Source organism: Mesoplodon mirus (assembly GCF_964341445.2).
Source record: "Mesoplodon mirus genome assembly, chromosome: 16".
Classification (NCBI taxonomy): domain Eukaryota; kingdom Metazoa; phylum Chordata; class Mammalia; order Artiodactyla; family Ziphiidae; genus Mesoplodon; species Mesoplodon mirus.
In genome coordinates, this window is record NC_138992.1 from 32,223,648 (window position 1) to 32,243,073 (window position 19,426).

The following is a 19,426-nucleotide window of genomic DNA, read 5'->3' on the forward strand; positions in this document are numbered from 1 at the left end:
TTGCAAGCAACGAAGCAGGTGGGGAAAACTGCAAGTCTTCATTTCACTACAGACTCTTTCCTGGATTTCAGCAGATAAAGGTAAAGAACTTTAGCTTGAAAAAAGTACTTGGAGTCTAGAAGGGTGTGGAAGTGGCGGAGACTGACAAAGGGAGAACCAGAACATGACTGTAGGAGAATGCTTGAAGATTAAGATGCAGGGCAAGAGAAAAAGAAAAAAAAAAAAATCTGCTGGAGCTCTGTACCAGAGAATGAACATAAGGTACAGTGTGATCCAAGACAATGATGGAAACCATGCTTTGTGAAAAAAAGGTTATCAAGCTTCAATATGTGTTTTTGCCATGGCAATTTTAGAGACTCATGTTTTTATATAAACACCACACTAAAGAAGGAATATCACAAGTGACTTCATGAGTCATCAGAATGAGAATTTGCTCTTGAATGTGAACACTTCACTGAATATAAAATCCTCTAGATAAAGTTTATCACTTTTGTAGCAAGGTCTCTTTGATTATAAGATCACTTATAGAAATTAAATCATTTCACATTATTTTACCTTTTTATTTTCTAAAAATGTGTTAGGTAACATGCAGAAAATATGTGAATTTTGGGGTTACCTAAAGTCTTAAATTTCTTTGAGTAAATAGGAAATAGACTCTGGAAGTACCTATAATGAATACCTGTTATATGGCTGCCCGGTATCTATTTTTCTTCTTTCTTGGAGTAATAGCCTGAATTTCTTTTCAGTACCTACCCCATCCCTCCATTCTCACATTTGTGATTTAGATGGAAAATGGACCTCACCTGCCCCAGAGAAAGGCCCTGATTCATAGAGCCAATCTGAATGTGCCATCTCTGAATGTTTTGGAATTGGCACGATTACCTAAGTTGGTCCAATCAGTGACTCTTAGACACTTTTGCTGAATATATGATATAGATTCTCTTTGTTTCACAAAAAGGATTCATGTAATTCTTAGAGTTCCTCAAAGTCAGTTTAGGATTATGAACTGGGGTGGGGGAGGGGGGGAGGGAGTGAATTTGTTCAAAAACAGTCAACACCAGGGAAGTGACAGTTAAAAACTGAAAGAAACTAGGTTCTAAGTCACATTATGTGAGCTTCTAGTCTCACTCCTAGCAACATGTATCTCTGTAGTTTCAAAGGAAGCTAATTGGTTCACTCTATGTAAGCCATCCTCAGTTGGATTTTTCTATTACTTGCTGTACTTGAAAGCTTCCTAGGTGACAGAATCTGTGATCTAGACCCTAAAGTCTATGTGTCACTTTTCCATCAGCTGTCAGGATGTTGGTGAACTCATCTATGGAAATAGATGTCATTCTTATGAAAAGTGAGCATTTGGGGACCCTTATGTATGTTGTATAGGTTCTTTAAAACGTTTAGTTTTACAGAGAAACTTTTTTTTATATAATAAAGATATTCAACTCACCATGAAAAGCATAAGAGATTGACTAGTCGACTTAGAAAAATAACTAAAAGCTGCTTATAGTTGAAGGCCCAGCTACACAAAAAGTTGGATTTGAAGGTTGTCCCTTATATATTTTCTGACAGAAAATATTGCAGGATTGTTTGTTTATATTAATGTAAGTTTCAATATATGTTAATTATGAATAGAACAAGCCTAGAAAGTGATAAAACCAATTCACACTCAACTTGTCAAAAGAAATACCAATAAGCTTCTTCCCTTAAGTGAAGCATGTTAACCTCTTCCCCACCCAGGTTCTAAAGTAATTCATAAGTAGACAAGAGGTATATGGAGCATGATGTATTATCTTTATTACTAATAACGCTCATTCTCTAATTTCAGCCTTATATCTGTGTAAAAGAAGGCTTCCTTACACCGAGCCCCATAATGATACAGACATACGCATCCAGCCACAGACAGCACTGGACCCAGACTATTTTGCCGCCTGCCCTTGTAAGGCTTATGGAGAAATGGGGCCCAATACATGCTTTCTGTGAGCAGCTTATTCCCAAAGAGAGGGGAGAAAGTGCTACTCATGCTCACTTCTTTGTCCCAAACTCAAGCAAGTCATCACATCTCTACAAATCTGGGTCCGACCAGGAGACAGAACACGGTAAATTTAACCAGAATTGTTAAGCTATAATAGAGTGAAATAAATACAATTGCCCCTCTGTATCCACGGGTTCTGCACCCCGGATTCAACCAACCGTAAACTGAATTGCAGTAGATTGAATCCTCAGATGCAGAATCCTCCAATGTGGAGCCCCGCGGTACTGAGGGCAGACTGTACTACTCCACTTTATATAAGAGACTTCAGCAATCGCAGGGGACTGGGGGGGGTGCAGGGGGAGCCTTAGAACCAATTCCTTGCTCATGCTGAGGGATGACTGCATGTTGAGAACTCTTAACAGTACCCTAGGGCAGAGGGAGAGTACCCAAGGAAAGGCAAGCTTGGAAGAGGATCCCCCTCTGGCATTCATACCTCTGATGGAATAAAATTTAAAGGCAGGACAAAAAAAATTAAACATAAAATTCTGTTTGGGTCTTCTCCCTCCCTAATGTCCAGTGTGCATCTGCATTACACATTAAGCAGAGCTCCTTAAAGGTGGGAGTGCCTGCTCAATTTTTTTTTTTCTTTCTTCTGATGCTAGCAATGTAACTTCTTAAAGGAATAGTGTTCTTTCCCAGCTCTGCAGGGGGTCACCATGACTCCCTGCTCACTTTGTATGTGCTTACCTGGACTATGCATCTTTGGTGAACTTTGTATAAAATATCAGCATGTCATTTTGATGTATGATTCTTTGTCTCAAAAATGTATAAGTTTATGCCTTCAACTTCTAACAGGTGGAAGAGTTCTCAGTGCTTTCTGAGAATCTGCTTCCCAGGTTATAATATTCAGTTTGGCTCCAACAGAATTCCCTTTTTCTTAACTTGATAGTTAATTGAATTTTGGAGAAGGTGCGGTTGCAGACGACCACTGGCTGGTGAGAATGTTTGCTGGGTTGCCTGTGCCAGAACTGGTTTAGGGTCATCTGATAAACAGGAAACAATCACCTAGGACACAGGCAAGGCAAGGCATGTAAGCAGGTTGCTGAGGAAGCTGGGATGTTTCTGCAGGCGCCAAGCCAGAGCAGACATTATCCACCTTGGAAAGGTCTCAGGAACAGCCCTGTAGGGGGCGGGGAAGTCGGGCCTGGTCATGCTTGGGAGTGTGCATGGTGAGGGCTGTGGGTTGCTACAGCGTGAAGCCAGAAGCATGCGGTGTGCCTCTTAAGACCGCAGCAAGGTGATCACCAAGGCTCCTGGGCTGGGGCTACAAGACAGTCAAAGGACTGAGCACTCTGGGTGTGCAATTGGAGAATGAATTTGGAGCTGGGAAGCAGTAAGTTCATAACCAGCTCAGTCGACCCCTTTGACTTCTCAGCTTTCATATGCACCATTCTACACACATTTCAACGCCTGCCCAGCAAAGAAACTACATTTTAGCAAGAAACAGCTAACCCTCTGATAAGTGAAGTTCTTGTCCTTCCCCCAGGTAAAACACAAAGCCCCAACGGTCATTGAATCCAGTGCTGCCTATATTAATTAGGCCTCAATTTCAGTCTTAGGTCCCACTAAAGACTACATTGTAAAGTTGACCTCCACCTAGTGTTATATAAAATTAAAATGGGAAGGAGAGGGCCTCCCTGGTGGCGCAGTGGTTGAGAGTCCGCCTGCCGATGCAGGGGATACGGGTTCGTGCCCCGGTCTGGGAGGATCCCATATGCCGCGGAGCGGCTGGGCCCGTGAGCCATGGCCGCTGGGCCTGTGCGTCCGGAGCCTGTGCTCTGCAGCGGGAGAGGCCACAGCAGTGAGAGGCCCGCGTACAGCAAAAAAAAAAAAAAAAAAAAAAAAAAAAAAATGGGAAGGAGAAGTTAGAATAAACACATATAACAGAAAATATGCAAAGCTACCAGTCCTGGTTTCTGTAGTTATTCACGAGGTCAGAGTTGACATCTATAGCTTCCACCTTCACCCACTTATTCCCTATTTTCCTTGCCCACAGCCAGGGCCCACAGCTCCAGATCCTTTACTGGTAGAATGATTCAATCCTTCCCTTCTGAATGGTCTGAATCCTCAATTGTCCTGCCTTTTACCAGTTCCTGTAGCTTTCCATTGATCTTTACTGTTGGCATGGAAGTATTGAAAGGAACCTCAGAAAATCTCCTGGGTTCCAGAGAAAATCTCCTGGGTTCCAGAAAATATCTCCTGGGTTCCAGAAAAAGTCCTCCTTGCTTCCATTATAAAGGCAACCAATTTCCTGCAGTAACTGAGATCATAACACCAGTAGATTAACCTTTTTCACCTGTTGGTTCAGTGGTATAAGGAGTTTAAGATGGCCAGGGGGCAGTCTGTGGTAGGCAGAATTCTAAGATGGATCCCACAATTCCTGCCCCCTGGGGTAAACACCAGTGTAATTTCCTTTGAGCATTGTAAGGACCTGTAAATACTACTGGATATCACCTTCATGATTATACAACAATATGGCAAAAGGAATTTTGCAGATGAAATTAGGGTCCCTAATCAGTTGACTATAATTCAAAGGGAGATTATCCTGGGTAGGTCCAACCTATCTAATCAGGCAAGTCTTTTAAAAGCAAAAGTTCTATTCTCCAGGATAGATCACATGCTAGGCCACAAGACAAGTCACAATAAATTGAAGATTAAAATCCTATGTTGGGCTGCACCCTACAGGCCTGCAAGGCTTGTAGTTGCCAGCCTCAAGACTGAAGAGCCTGGAGATAGCAACAGAGACATCATATTGGACAAGGGATCTTACACACCTGAAGCAAGGTCCTGGAGCAACATCTCACTGTTTGTGGCAGACAGCAAGCAGGACATGGCAGCAGTCTTTGTTACCTGGGGGAGAAGGAGGCTACCATTTATAGGGGGAATTAATGTCAGGTTGGCTCATAAATCACCAGAGAGACCAGCAGCTGGGGCAGGAAGCAAGCACATAGGCAGTTACTAATTAAGCCCTATAATTAAGAAGATTGGATAGTCATGTGAGTGAAGTAGGTACTGGCTGAACAGGGGATATACAGAGCAAGAGGACAGTCATCTTGAATGGCGTGTTCAAACACTCCACCTTTACATACCCTGCACGACCTCTATAATCTTGGCCCATACTTCTTCTGCTATATCCCTGAGGACAGGTAGGTAGAAGTGCAACTGCAACCAAATACCACAAATGCAATACAGACAGTCCAACAGGTGGGCAAGCTTTGGAACCAGGAGCTTATCAAGTCAATTTTTCCATGGACTCTCAGAGGTTGACAATGGCATTTAGCTGTAGAGCCAGCAATCAAACTCATTTCTCAGTGAGGCCACCATTGTCACCCAGTCCACAAACAGATTCCCTTCACTCAGAGTAGGACAAGATGCAAGATGTCTAACAGGCACAATATAGGGAAGATCATGACCATTAAGCAAAATACGAGCAGTAACATCATTCTGAGGTAATGCCACCCCTGCCTAAGCATTTTGTCCTGTCCTGCAATACCATACCACCTGCCCACCCCCAGTCTCCATACCCAGTGCCGAATACTGGAGAGGTGGTTTAACAGTACACAGGGTTAGTATAATGGTGCCTTTCTACAGCAGAGGCCTGGATTAATTGCCTTAGTAATCTGAGGTGGGGCTGGGTAGAAGACAGGTGAAATCTGTAAATCCCTTTCTGATCCTATTCCCCAATGGGACAGCAAACCCAAATCACTGAGGACTTACCTGCCAGTCCTAAGGGCTATTTATAATATGTTCCCCTGGGGATAGATCCTGTGAGGGGCAAAAATGAGTTGCTGTCCTGACCTGTAGTTGGCAACAGTCCTTCAGTTGTCAACAGTTGAACTCGAACGGTGTTGACTAGTTACCTCTGGGTTAACATAGCCTCGGCACTGGGATAATTGCTCCTGGGATGTGTCTACATGTTGAGTGAGTTTCCCATCTCAATTGTTGTTTAAGTAGTCTCTTCATAGCCAGTAGCAGTGGGGTTGCAAGGCAGGTGGAAATGCCCCTGTATGTCCTTTGTATCGGCCCATTCCTGAACTTCATGGCCAATAAAGTAGATTCCTTGGTCACTATCGATGTCCACGGGGATCCTATATGTTGCATACAAATGAATAGTGGTTTTTTGCATGCTCAAAGAATCGGGTAGGTTTTTTGGAATGTCTTCCACCTGTTGTAATGTATCGTAGACTGCATATAGCTGTTGTTCCATCACACTCTATCATCGCTCTGCCCCCTTCCATAGTTGGGACCAGAAGCCCAAGGGCACTCCTATTATTTTGCTGTTGCCACAGACCTCAACCAAACACTCCTGGGTAACGGGCCATGTTAATTCACAAGTCTGTCTCTGAATTCATATCCCTTAAAGCCTGTGTCTGTAATTGTTTAGGGGTGGTAGGTCAGGGGTATGCTTTTATTTTGTAGATAATCCAGGTCCTTGAGTTTTGGCTCTATTCACCAGCCACCCCCGTGCAGTCAGATGAATGAGGAGCACTGGGCTGCTACTTTTAAACTGGGAAAAGACTGAGGTTAACAGGATATCATCAACATAATGGAAGAAAAAGACATCTCTCATGGTACACAGCTACCACAAGGCCCCACATGCTAGTAAATGGCCTCCTCCTGATCACCTCCACAACTTCTGTTTCCCATCCTTATGTCCTGACATCTCAGCTCCCAGGAATTTTCTCACCCAGAGACAGCAACAGAAACATCAGGGATTTATTGGACAAGAGAAACTTACACATGAAGCAAGGTCCTGGAGCAACACCTCACTAGGCGTGGCAGACAGCAGGCAGGACATGGAAGCAGTCTTCACCACTCCGGGGAGAGGGCGGCTACCATTTATAGGGTGAATTGATGCCAGATTAGCTCATCAATTACCATGGAAACCAGCAGCTGGGGCAGGGGGCAAGTAGGTAGGCAGTTACTAATTAAGCCCTATAATTAAGAGGATTAGAGAGTCATGTGAGTAAAGCAGGGACTGGTTGATCAGGGGAGGTACAGAGAGCAAGAGAACAGCCATCTTGAGGGCCTGACCATACATCATAGCAAGCATCTTTTCTGACCACAGTGCTATGAGACTAGAAATCAACTACAAGGAAAAAACTACCAAAAACACAAACACGTGGAAGCTAAACAATATGCTACTAAACAACCAATCGGTCATTGAAGACATCAAAGAGGAAATAAGAAAATACCTGGAGACAAATGAAAATGAAAACACAATCCAAAATCTATGGAATGCAGCAAAAGCTGTTTTAAGAGAGAATTTTATAGTGATACAAGTCTACCTCAGAAAGCAAGAAAAATATCAAATCAACAATCTAACCTTACATCTAAAGGAACAACAAACAATACCCAAAGTTAGTAAAGGAAAAATATAAAGATCAGAGCAGAAATAAATGAAATAGTGACTAAAAAAAAGAAAAATAGAAAAGATCAATGAAATTAAGACCTGGTTCTTTGAAAAGATAAACAAAATTGATAATCCTTTAGCCAGACTCATCAAGAAAAAAAGAGAAGGCCCCCCAAAATAAAATCATAAACAAAAAGGGGAAGTTACAACAAACACCACAGAAGTACAAAGGATCATAAGAGATTACAATGAACAACTATATGTCAATAAAGTGGACAAACTAGGAGAAGAGGACAAATTCCAATAAAGGTACAATCTCCTGACTGAATCAGGAAGAAGTAGAAAATATGAACAGATGAATGACCAGGAATGAAATTGAGTCTTTAGTAAAAAATCTCGCAACAAACAAAAAAATCCCAGGGCTTCCCTGGTGGTGCAGTGGTTGAGAGTCCACCTGCCGATGCAGGGGACACGGGTTCATGCCCCAGTCCGGGAGGATCCCACATGCCACAGAGCGGCTGGGCCCGTGAGCCATGGCCGCTGAGCCTGTGCGTCCAGAGCCTGTGCTCCGCAACGGGAGAGGCCACAACAGTGAGAGGCCCGCGTACCGCAAAAAAAAAAAAAAAAAAAAAATCCCAGACCAGATGGCTTCACAGGTGAATTCTACCAAACATTTAAAGAAGAGTTAACATCTATCCTTCTCAAACTAGTTCAAAAAACTGCAGAGGAAGGAACTCTTCCGAACTTATCCTACGAGGGCAGCATCACCCTGATACCAAAACTAGACAAAGAGAACACAAGAAAACAAAATTACAGGCCAATATCACTGATGAACACATACGCAAAAATCCTCAACAAAATATTAACAAACTGAATTCAACAACACATTAAGAGGATCATACACCATGATCAAGTGGGATTTATCCCAGGGATGAAAGAGATTCAATAGCTACCAACCAATCAGTGTGACATACCACATTAACAAACTGAAGAATAGAAATCATATGATCAGCTCAATAGATGAAGAAAAATCTTTTGACAAAGTTCAACATCTATTCACGAAAAAAATAAAAGCTACCTACTGAATGAGAGAAGATATTTACAAAGACAAATATTGTTTGGTTTCACTTATATGTGGAATCTAAAAAACAAAACAGGAGGGACCCTGGGAAGATGGCGGAAGAGTAAGACGCGGAGATCACCTTCCTCCCCACAGATACATCAGAAATTCATCTACACGTGGAACAACTCCTACAGAACACCTACTGAACGCTGGCAGAAGACCTCAGACCCCCCAAAAGGCAAGAAACTCCCCACATACCTGGATAGGGCAAAAGAAAAAAGAATAAACAGAGACAAAAGGATAGGGACGGGACCTGCACCAGTGGGAGGGAGCCGTGAAGGAGGGAAGGTTTCCACACACTACAAGACCCTTGGCGGGCGGAGACTGCAGGTGGCGGAGGGGGAAAGCTTCGGAGTAGCGGAGGAGAGCACAGCAACAGGGGTGTGGAGGGCAAAGCGGAGAGATTCCGGCACAGAGGATCGGTGCCCTCAGGCACACACCAGCCCGAGAGACTTGTCTGCTCGACCGCCGGGGCGGGCGGGGCTGGGAGCTGAGGCTCGGGTATCGGCTTTCAGTCGGAGCGCAGGGAGAGGACTGGGGCTGGCGGCAGGAAGAGAGCCTGAGGCGGTTAGTGCACCACGGCTAGCCCGGAGGGAGTCCGGGGGAAAAAGTCTGGAGCTGCCGAAGAGGCAAGAGGCTTTTTCTTCCCTTTTGTTTCCTGGTGCGCGAGGAGAGGGCATTAAGAGGGCTGCTTTGGGAAGCGCCGGAGACGGGCGCGAGCCGCGGCTAAAGGCGCGGACCCCGGAGACGGGCGTGGGACGCTGGGGCTGCTGCTGCTGCCGCCGCCGCGGGGCCTCTGTGCGAGCGCGGGTCACTGTCCGCCCCGCCTTCCGGGGGGCCTGTGCACCCCGCCACTGCCGGGGTCCCGGAACCCGGGAACGGCTTTCCCGGGAAAGCGCACGGAGCACCTCGGTCTGGTGCAACGTCACGCTGGCCTCTGCCGCCGCAGGCCCGCCCCACTCTGCGCGCCCCTCCCTCCCCTCTGCCTGAGTGAGCCAGAGACCCCACATCAGCGGCTCCTTTAAACCCGTCCTGTCTGAGCGAAGAACGGACGCCCTCCGGTGACCTACGCGCAGAGGCGGGGCCGGTCCAAGGCTGAGACCCGGGAGCTGTGAGAGCAGAGAAGAGACAGGGAAATCTCTCTGTGCAGCCTCGGAGGCAGCGGATTAAAGCTCCACGGTCCACTTGATGTGCCCTGCGTCTGTGGAGTGCATGAATGGACAGCGAATCATCCCAAATTGAGGAAGTGGACTTTGAGGACAAGATTTAAGACTTTCCCCCCTTTTCCTCTTTTTACAACGAATTATCCCAAATTAAGGAGGTGGACTTAGCAAGATTTCAGACTTCTCGCCCTTTTCCTCTTTTTACAACGAAGTAACCCAAATTGAGGAGGTGGACTTGGAGAGCAAGATTTTTGATTTTTCCCCCTGCTCTCTTTTTGTGAATGTGTATGTGTATTCTTCTGTGTAAGATTCTCTCTGTATAGCTTTGCTTCCACCATATGTCCCAGGGTTCTATCGGTCCGTTTTTTTTTTCAATAATTACTTTTAAATTTTAATAACGCTACTATATTTCATACTTTATTCTATTTTACTTTACCTGCTCTTTCTTTTTTTCCTACCTTCCCTTCCTCCCTCCCTCCCTCCCTCCGCCCCTCCTTTCCTTCTTTCTCTCTTTCTTTCCTTCCTCCCTCCCTCCTGTCTTTCTTTCCTTCCTCCCTCCCACCCCTCTTCCTTTCACTTTCTTTTTCTTTCCTTCCTCCCTCCCTCCCTGCTTCCTTTCACTTTCTTTTTCTTTCCTTCCTCCCTCCCTCCCTGCTTCCTTTCACTCTTTCTTTTTCTTTCCTTCCTCCCTCCCTCCCTCCCTCCCTCCTGTCTTTCTTTCCTTCCTCCCTCCCTCCCACTCGTCTTTCACTTTCTTTTTCTTTCCTTCCTCCCTCCCTGCTTCCTTTCACTCTTTCTTTTTCTTTCCTTCCTCCCTCCCTCCCTCCCGTCTTTCTTTCCTTCCTCCCTCCCTCCCACCCCTCTTCCTTTCACTTTCTTTTTCTTTCCTTCCTCCCTCCCTCCCTCCTGTCTTTCTTTCTTTCTTTCTTTACTCCCTCCCTCCTTTCTTCCTTTCTTCCTTCCTTCCTTCCTTCCTTTCTTTCCTTCTTCCTTTCTCTCTCCCTTTCTTTCTTCTACTAATTCTTTCTTTCTACTTTTTCTCCCTTTTATTCTGATCCGGGTAGATGAAAGGCTCTTGGTGCTGCAGCCAGGAGTCAGTGCTGTGCCTCTGAAGTGGGAGAGCCAACTTCAGGACACGGGTCCACAAGAGACCTCCTAGCTCCACATAATATCAAGCAGCAAAAATCTCCCAGAGATCTCCATCTCAACACCAGCACCCAGCTTCAGTCAACGACCAGCAAACTACAGTGCTGGTCACCCTATGCCAAGCAATTAGCAAGGCAGGAACACAACCCCACCCATTAACAGAGAGGCTGCCTAAAAACATAATAAGGCCACAGGCACCCCAAAACACACCACCAGACGTGGACCTGTCCACCAGAAAGACAAGATCCAGCCTCAACCACCAGAACACAGGCTCTAGTCCCCCCCACCAGGAAGCCTTGTGAAACAACCTTGGCCACTGGGGACAGACACCAAAAACAACAGGAACTACGAATCTGCAGCCTGCAAAAAGGAGACCCCAAACACAGTAACATAAGCCAAATGAGAAGACAGAAAAACACACAGCAGGTGAAGGAGCAAGATAAAAACCTACCAGACCAAACAAATGAAGAGGTAATAGGCAGTCTGCCTGAAAAAGAATTCAGAATAATGATAGTAAAGATGATCCAAGATTCTATTTCCAAGATCCAAAATCTTGGAAATAGAATAGACAAAATGCAAGAAACAGTTAACAAGGACCTAGAAGAACTAAAGATGAATCAAGCATTGATTAAAAACACAATAAATGAAATGAAAAATACTCTAGATGGGATCAATAGCAGAATAACTGAGGCAGAAGAACGGATAAGTGAGGTGGAAGATAAAATAGTGGAAATAACTGATGCAGAGCAAAATAAAGAAAAGAGAATGAAAAGAACAGAGGACAGTCTCAGAGACCTCTGGGACAACATTAAACGCACCAACATTCAAATTATAGGGGTTCCAGAAGAAAAAGAGAAAAAGAAAGGGACTGAGAAAATATTTGAAGAGATTATAGTTGAAAACTTCCCTAATATGGGAAAGGAAATAGTTAATCAAGTCCAGGAGGCACAGAGAGTCCCATACAGAATAAATCCAAGGAGAGATACACCAAGACACATATTAATCAAACTGTCAAAAATTAAACACAAAGAAATCATATTAAAAGCAGCAAGGGAAAAAAAACAAATAACACACAAGGGAATCCCAATCAGGTTAACAGCTGATCTCTCAGCAGAAACTCTACAAGCCAGAAGGGAGTGGCAGGACATAATTAAAGTGATGAAGGAGAAAAACCTGCAACCAAGATTACTCTACCCAGCAAGGATCTCATTCAGATTTGATGGAGAAATTAAAACGTTTACAGACAAGCAAAAGCTGAGAGAGTTCAGCACCACCAAACCAGCTTTACAACAAATGCTAAAGGAAATTCTCTAGGCAAGAAACACAACAGAAGGAAAAGACCTACAATAACGAACCCAAAGCAATTAAGGAAATGGGAATAGGAACATACATATCGATAATTACCTTAAATGTAAATGGACTAAATGCTCCCACCAAAAGACACAGATTGGCTGAATGGATACAAAAACAAGACCCATATATATGCTGTCTACAAGAGACCCACTTCAGACCTAGGGACACATACAGACTGAAAGTGAGGGAATGGAAAACAATATTCAATGCAAATGGAAATCAAAAGAAAGCTGGAGTAGCAATTCTCATATCAGACAAAATAGACTTTAAAATAAAGACTATTACAAGAGACAGAGAAGGACACTACATAATGATCAAGGGATTGATCCAAGAAGAAGATATAACAATTGTAAATATTTATGCACCCAACATAGGAGCACCTCAATACATAAGGCAAATACTAACAGCCATAAAAGGGGAAATCGACAGTAACACAATCATAGTAGGGGACTTTAACACCCCACTTTCACCAATGGACAGATCATCCAAAATGAAAATAAATAAGGAAACACAAGCTTTAAATGATACATTAAACAAGATGGACTTAATTGATATTTATAGGACATTCCATCCAAAAACAACAGAATACACATTTTTCTCAAGTGCTCATGGAACATTCTCCAGGATAGATCATATTTTGAGGCACAAATCAAGCCTTGGTAAATTTAAGAAAATTGAAATTGTATCAAGTATCTTTTCCGACCACAATGCTATGAGACTAGACATCAATTACAGGAAAAGATCTGTAAAAAATACAAACACATGGAGGCTAAACAATACACTACTCAATAACGAAGTGATCACTGAAGAAATCAAAGAGGAAATTAAAAAATACCTAGAAACAAATGACAGTGGAGACATGACGACCCAAAACCTATGGGACGCAGCAAAAGCAGTTCTAAGGGGGAAGTTTATAGCAATACAATCCCACCTTAAGAAACAGGAAACATCTCGAGCAAACAACCTGACCCTGCACCTAAAGCAATTAGAGAAAGAAGAACAAAAAACCCCTAAAGCTAGCAGAAGGAAAGAAATCATAAAGATCAGTTCAGAAATAAATGAAAAAGAAATGAAGGAAACGATAGCAAAGATCAATAAAACTAAAAGCTGGTTCTTTGAGAAGATAAACAAAATAGACAAACCATTAGCCAGACTCATCAAGAAAAAAAGAGAGAAGACTCAAATCAATAGAATTAGAAATGAAAAAGGAGAAGTAACAACTGACACTGCAGAAATACAAAAGATCATGAGAGATTACTACAAGCAACTCTATGCCAATAAAATGGACAACCTGGAAGAAATGGACAAATTCTTAGAAATGCACAACCTGCCAAGACTGAATCAGGAAGAAATAGAAAATATGAATAGACCAATCACAAGCACTGAAATTGAAACTGTGATTAAAAATCTTCCAACAAACAAAAGCCCAGGACCAGATGGCTTCACAGGTGAATTCTATCAAACATTTAGAGAAGAGCTAACACCCATCCTTCTCAAACTCTTCCAAACAATTTCAGAGGAAGGAACACTCCCAAACTCATTCTATGAGGCCACCATCACCTTGATACCAAAACCAGGCAAGGATGTCACAAAGAAAGAAAACTACAGGCCAATATCACTGATGAACATAGATGAAAAAATCCTCAACAAAATACTAGCAAACAGAATCCAACAGCACATTAAAAGGATCATACACCATGATCAAGTGGGGTTTATTCCAGGAATGCAAGGATTCTTCAATATACGCAAATCAATCAATGTGATACACCATATTGACAAATTGAAGGAGAAAAACCATATGATCATCTCAATAGATGCAGAGAAAGCTTTTGACAAAATTCAACACCCATTTATGATAAAAACCCTGCAGAAAGTAGGCATAGAGGGAACTTTCCTCAACATAATAAAGGCCATATATGACAAACCCATAGCCAACACTGTCCTCAATGGTGAAAAACTGAAACCATTTCCACTAAGATCAGGAACAAGACAAGGCTGCCCACTCTCACCACTCTTATTCAACATAGTTTTGGAAGTTTTAGCCACAGCAATCAGAGAAGAAAAGGAAATAAAAGGAATCCAAATTGGAAAAGAAGAAGTAAACCTGTCACTGTTTGCAGATGACATGATACTATACATAGAGAATCCTAAAGATGCTACCAGAAAACTACTAGAGCTAATTAATGAATTTGGTAAAGTAGCAGGATACAAAATTAATGCACAGAAATCTCTGGCATTCCTGTACACTAATGATGAAAAATGTGAAAGTGAAATCAAGAAAACACTCCCATTTACCATTGCAACAAAAAGAATAAAATATCTAGGAATAAACCTACCTAAGGAGACAAAAGACCTGTATGCAGAAAATTATAAGACACTGATGAAAGAAATTAAAGATGATACAAATAGATGGAGAGATATACCATGCTCCTGGATTGGAAGAATCAATATTGTGAAAATGACTCTACTACCCAAAGCAATCTACAGATTCAATGCAATCCCTATCAAACTACCACTGGCATTTTTCACAGAACTAGAACAAAAAATTTCAAAATTTGTTTGGAAAAAAAAAAGACCCCGAATAGCCAAAGCAATCTTGAGAACGAAAAACGGAGCTGGAGGAATCAGGCTCCCTGACTTCAGACTATACTACAAAGCTACAGTAATCAAGACAGTGTGGTACTGGCACAAAAACAGAAAGATAGATCAATGGAACAGGATAGAAAGCCCAGAGATAAACCCACACACATATGGTCAACTTATCTTTGATAAAGGAGGCAGGAATGTACAGTGGAGAAAGGACAGCCTCTTCAATAAGTGGTGCTGGGAAAACTGGACAGGGACATGTAAAAGTATGAGATTAGATCATTCCCTAACACCATACACAAAAATAAGCTCAAAATGGATTAAAGACCTAAATATAAGGCCAGAAACTATCAAACTCTTAGAGGAAAACATAGGCAGAACACTCTATGACATAAATCACAGCAAGATCCTTTTGGACCCACCTCCTAGAGAAATGGAAATAAAAACAAAGATAAACAAATGGGACCTAATGAAACTTCAAAGCTTTTGCACAGCAAAGGAAACCATAAAGAAGACCAAAAGACAACCCTCAGAATGGGAAAAAATATTTGCAAATGAAGCAACTGACAAAGGATTCATCTCCAAAATTTATAAACAGCTCATGCAGCTCAATAGCAAAAAAACAAACAACCCAATCCAAAAATGGGCAGAAGACTTAAATAGGCATTTCTCCAAAGAAGATATACAGACTGCCAACAAACACATGAAAGAATGCTCAACATCATTAATCATTAGAGAAATGCAAATCAAAACTACAATGAGATATCATCTCACACCAGTCAGAATGGCCATCATCAAAAAATCTAGAAACAATAAATGCTGGAGAGGGTGTGGAGAAAAGGGAACACTCTTGCACTGCTGGTGGGAATGTGAATTGGTACAGCCACTATGGAGAACAGTATGGAGGTTCCTTAAAAAGTTAAAAATAGAACTACCATATGATCCAGCAATCCCACTACTAGGCATATACCCTGAGAAAACCATAATTCAAAAAGAGACATGCACCAAAATGTTCACTGCAGCTCTATTCACAATAGCCCGGAGCTGGAAACAACCTAAGTGTCCATCATCGGATGAATGGATAAAGCAGATGTGGCACATATATACAATGGAATATTACTCAGCCATAAAAAGAAACGAAACTGAGCTATTTGTAATGAGGTGGATAGACCCAGAGTCTGTCATACAGAGTGAAGTAACTCAGAAGGAGAAAGACAAATACTGTATGCTAACACATATATATGGAATTAAAAAAAAAAATGTCATGAAGAACCTAGGGGTAAAACGGGAATAAAGACACAGACCTACCTGAGAATGGACCTGAGGATATGGGGAGGGGGAAGGGTAAGCTGTGACAAAGCGAAAGAGAGGCATGGAAATATATACACTACCAAACGTAAGGTAGATAGATAGTGGGAAGCAGCCGCATAGCACAGGGAGATCAGCTCGGTGCTTTGTGATCGCCTGGAGGGGTGGGATGGAGGGAGGGTGGGAGGGAGATGCATGAGGGAAGGGATGTGGGAACAGATGTATATGTATGACTGATTCACTTTGTTATAAAGTAGAAACTTATAAAAATAAAAAAAATAAAATAAAAGAATGTTGAAAATAAATAAATAAATAAAAAACAAATGAACAAACACAACAAAACAGAAACAGAGTCGTAGATTCAGAAAACAAACAGCTGGTTGCCAACCAGACTTATCATGGCGATTATTTTGAAATGTATAGAAATATCAAATCACTATATTGTACAAAAGGAACTAACATAGTGTTGTAGGTCAATTAGGTTTCAAAAAGAAACAGAAAAACTTATGGAAAAAGAGATCAGATTTGTGGTTACTAGAGGTGGGGATTGAGGGGAGGGGGAAGTGGATGAAAATAGTCAAAAGGTACAAACTTCCAGTTATAGAAATAAGTACTAGGGATGCAATGTACATGATAAATGTAATTAACACTGCTGTATGTTATCTGTGAAGGCTGTTAAGAAAGTAAATTCTAAGTTCTCATCAGAAGGAAAAAAATTTTTTTCCTATTTCTTTTATTTCGTATCTATATGAGATGATGGAGGTTCACTAAACTTATTGTGATAATCATTTCAAGATGTACTTAAGCCAAATCATTATGCCGTGCACCTTAAACTTATACAGTGCTGTATGTCAGTTATATCTCAAGGAAACTGGAAGGAAAAGAAAAGTTTCATAATATCCCATGCTGGCTAGGGTAGGGAGAACAGAAATTCTCCAACACTATTGGCAGGAGTGAAAATTGTCATAATAATTGAGGGTAAGTCAGTAATATATCAAAATTTGAAACATGCTTCCTCTTGGACCCAGGGATAATTTGCCCCACAGGCACACTTGCAGAAATGCCCCAGGACATACTGTGTGTGCACGGAAATTTCACTGCAGCATTGTTTGGAACAGCGGGAATAGAAAGCGATGCTAACAGTCAGTCACTAGGGTCTAGCTAAATAAATGATGATCTATTACTACAATGGAATGCTGTGCAGCTGTTTACGAGGATGAGGTAAACATACATTTGTCTACATGAAAAGACATTCTTGGGACTTCCCTGGGGATCCAGTGGTTAAGATTCTGTGCTTCCACTGCAGGGGGGAACAGGTTCGATCCCCGGTCGGGGAACTAAGATCCTGCATGCTGCACTAGCGGCCAAAAAAAAAAACCAAAAAAATCTCACCAAAACAACAACAACAACAAAGATGTTCTTAACGTTAAATGAAAAATAAAAACATGTTTCAGAACAGTAAAAAAGCAGAAGAGTTCTCTTGCTAGTCTGGAAGCAAAACAGCCATGTTGAGATAGGAGGGGCCGCATGGCAAGGCCCTGAGAACGACCTCCAGGTGCTGAGCCATCCCCAGATGACAGCAAGAGAACAGGGACGTTAATCATGCAGCTGCAAGGCACTGAGTTCTGCTAACAACCACATGACCTGTGCAGAGGACCCTGAGCCCCAGATGAGACTGCAGCCTCAGCCGATGCTTTGATTTCAGCACGATGACACCCTGAGCAGAGGACTCAGCTAACCTGTGCCTAGGTCCTTGACCCACAGAAACCACCGGATAAAGACATGTCTGTTATTTTAAACACATAGTCTCATCTTCCAATTCAGTGGAAACATTGTTGTATCCCCTGGCAGAAGCATTCCCTTATTGGATACTTAGATATCCAAACCAGCAGAGCTCAAAGTTGTCAGGACAGGAAGCAAAAATCTGCAAGTGGGTTCTAAGATGTAATAGTGAGAGAAGCCACTTCCATTTCTGCCACTTGTATTCTGGCTATAGGAGTGAGAACACCATGTAATGCTTTCTGATCCAAAGCATATACTGCACCTGTGAGACAGAACCCCACTCTTCCAGGATGTTGTCTACCAACTGGTACCATCAATGAGTCCTCAGTAAGCCATCTCCCCTTTCATTTAGGCCAGTCACTTCCAGGTGATGGGGGATGTGGAAAGACGAGTTAATTCCATGGGACAAGCCCTATCACTGCACTTCTTTGCTGTGACATGAAGTTTCTTGATCAGAAACAATGATGTTTAGAGACTTACCTGGTGGTCCAGCAGTTAAGACTCTGCACTCCCAATGCAGGGGGCCTGGGTTCAATCCCTGGTCAGGGAACTAGATCCTGCATGTCGCAACTGAAGATCCCGCACGCAGCAATGAAGATCCCACATGCTGCAACTAAGAACCAGCACAGCCAAATAAATAAATAAATAAATAAAACAATCCTGTTTAGAATGTAAGGTGGTGGATAAGGCATTCTTGTGAGTCCATGAATGGTAGTGCTAACAGAAGCATTAAGGGCAGGGAAGACAAATCTGTATCCAGAATATATGTCATTTCCATGAGAACAAACCTCTGCCCCTCCATGATAGAAGTCCAGTGTAATCAGCCTGCCACTAGGTGACTGGCTTGTCCCCCTGGGACAAGTATTGTTGCAGCATATTTGTTGAAGAAACCCAGTTGTCTTTCAAGTTTTCCATAGTCCTGATTTGCTGATTATAATCCTGATATGTCAACTAACATATTCTTCTATCCCCTGTATTGCCTAAAATTTAACGATTGTATCTGGAGGCTAAATCAGATCCAGGTTTGATTCTTTCTTGCAAAACAACTTCTCGGGTGGTGTTATGTGCTTTCCTTAGGGGGCACAGAGTCTTCTTCTCATGTTGGAATGTTATCAATCATTGATGATCATTGCTAGAGCCCTAAAATCATGCAGGGTTGAAAAGAGGGATATGCTATCACTTTCTTCATTTGTTATCTATACCAATATATATTGCTATAAAATACACACACACACACACACACACATTCTATAGAGAAATTTTCCTTCATCAACAATTTGGTTACCCAGAAATACAGTTCATGTAGAGAAAGCAGAACAAATGCTTTGCTTTTTTCCCCAAATTTCAAAGTAACAAGTTGATTTCCTGGCATCCTCTAAGTTGACCAATGAATTTTATTTTAATATCATTATGAACTCATGCATTTAAACATATCTGATGTTTCAAACCATTCCAGTTGTTACCTTCATTGATGCTTAAATCGTATCATCTCTGCCAGTGAGAACCAATCCACATTGGCTCTTGGATCCTGTTGAGTTGTCTTTCATAGTTGCCAAGATGTTCCAGGCTCATCTTCTACATTT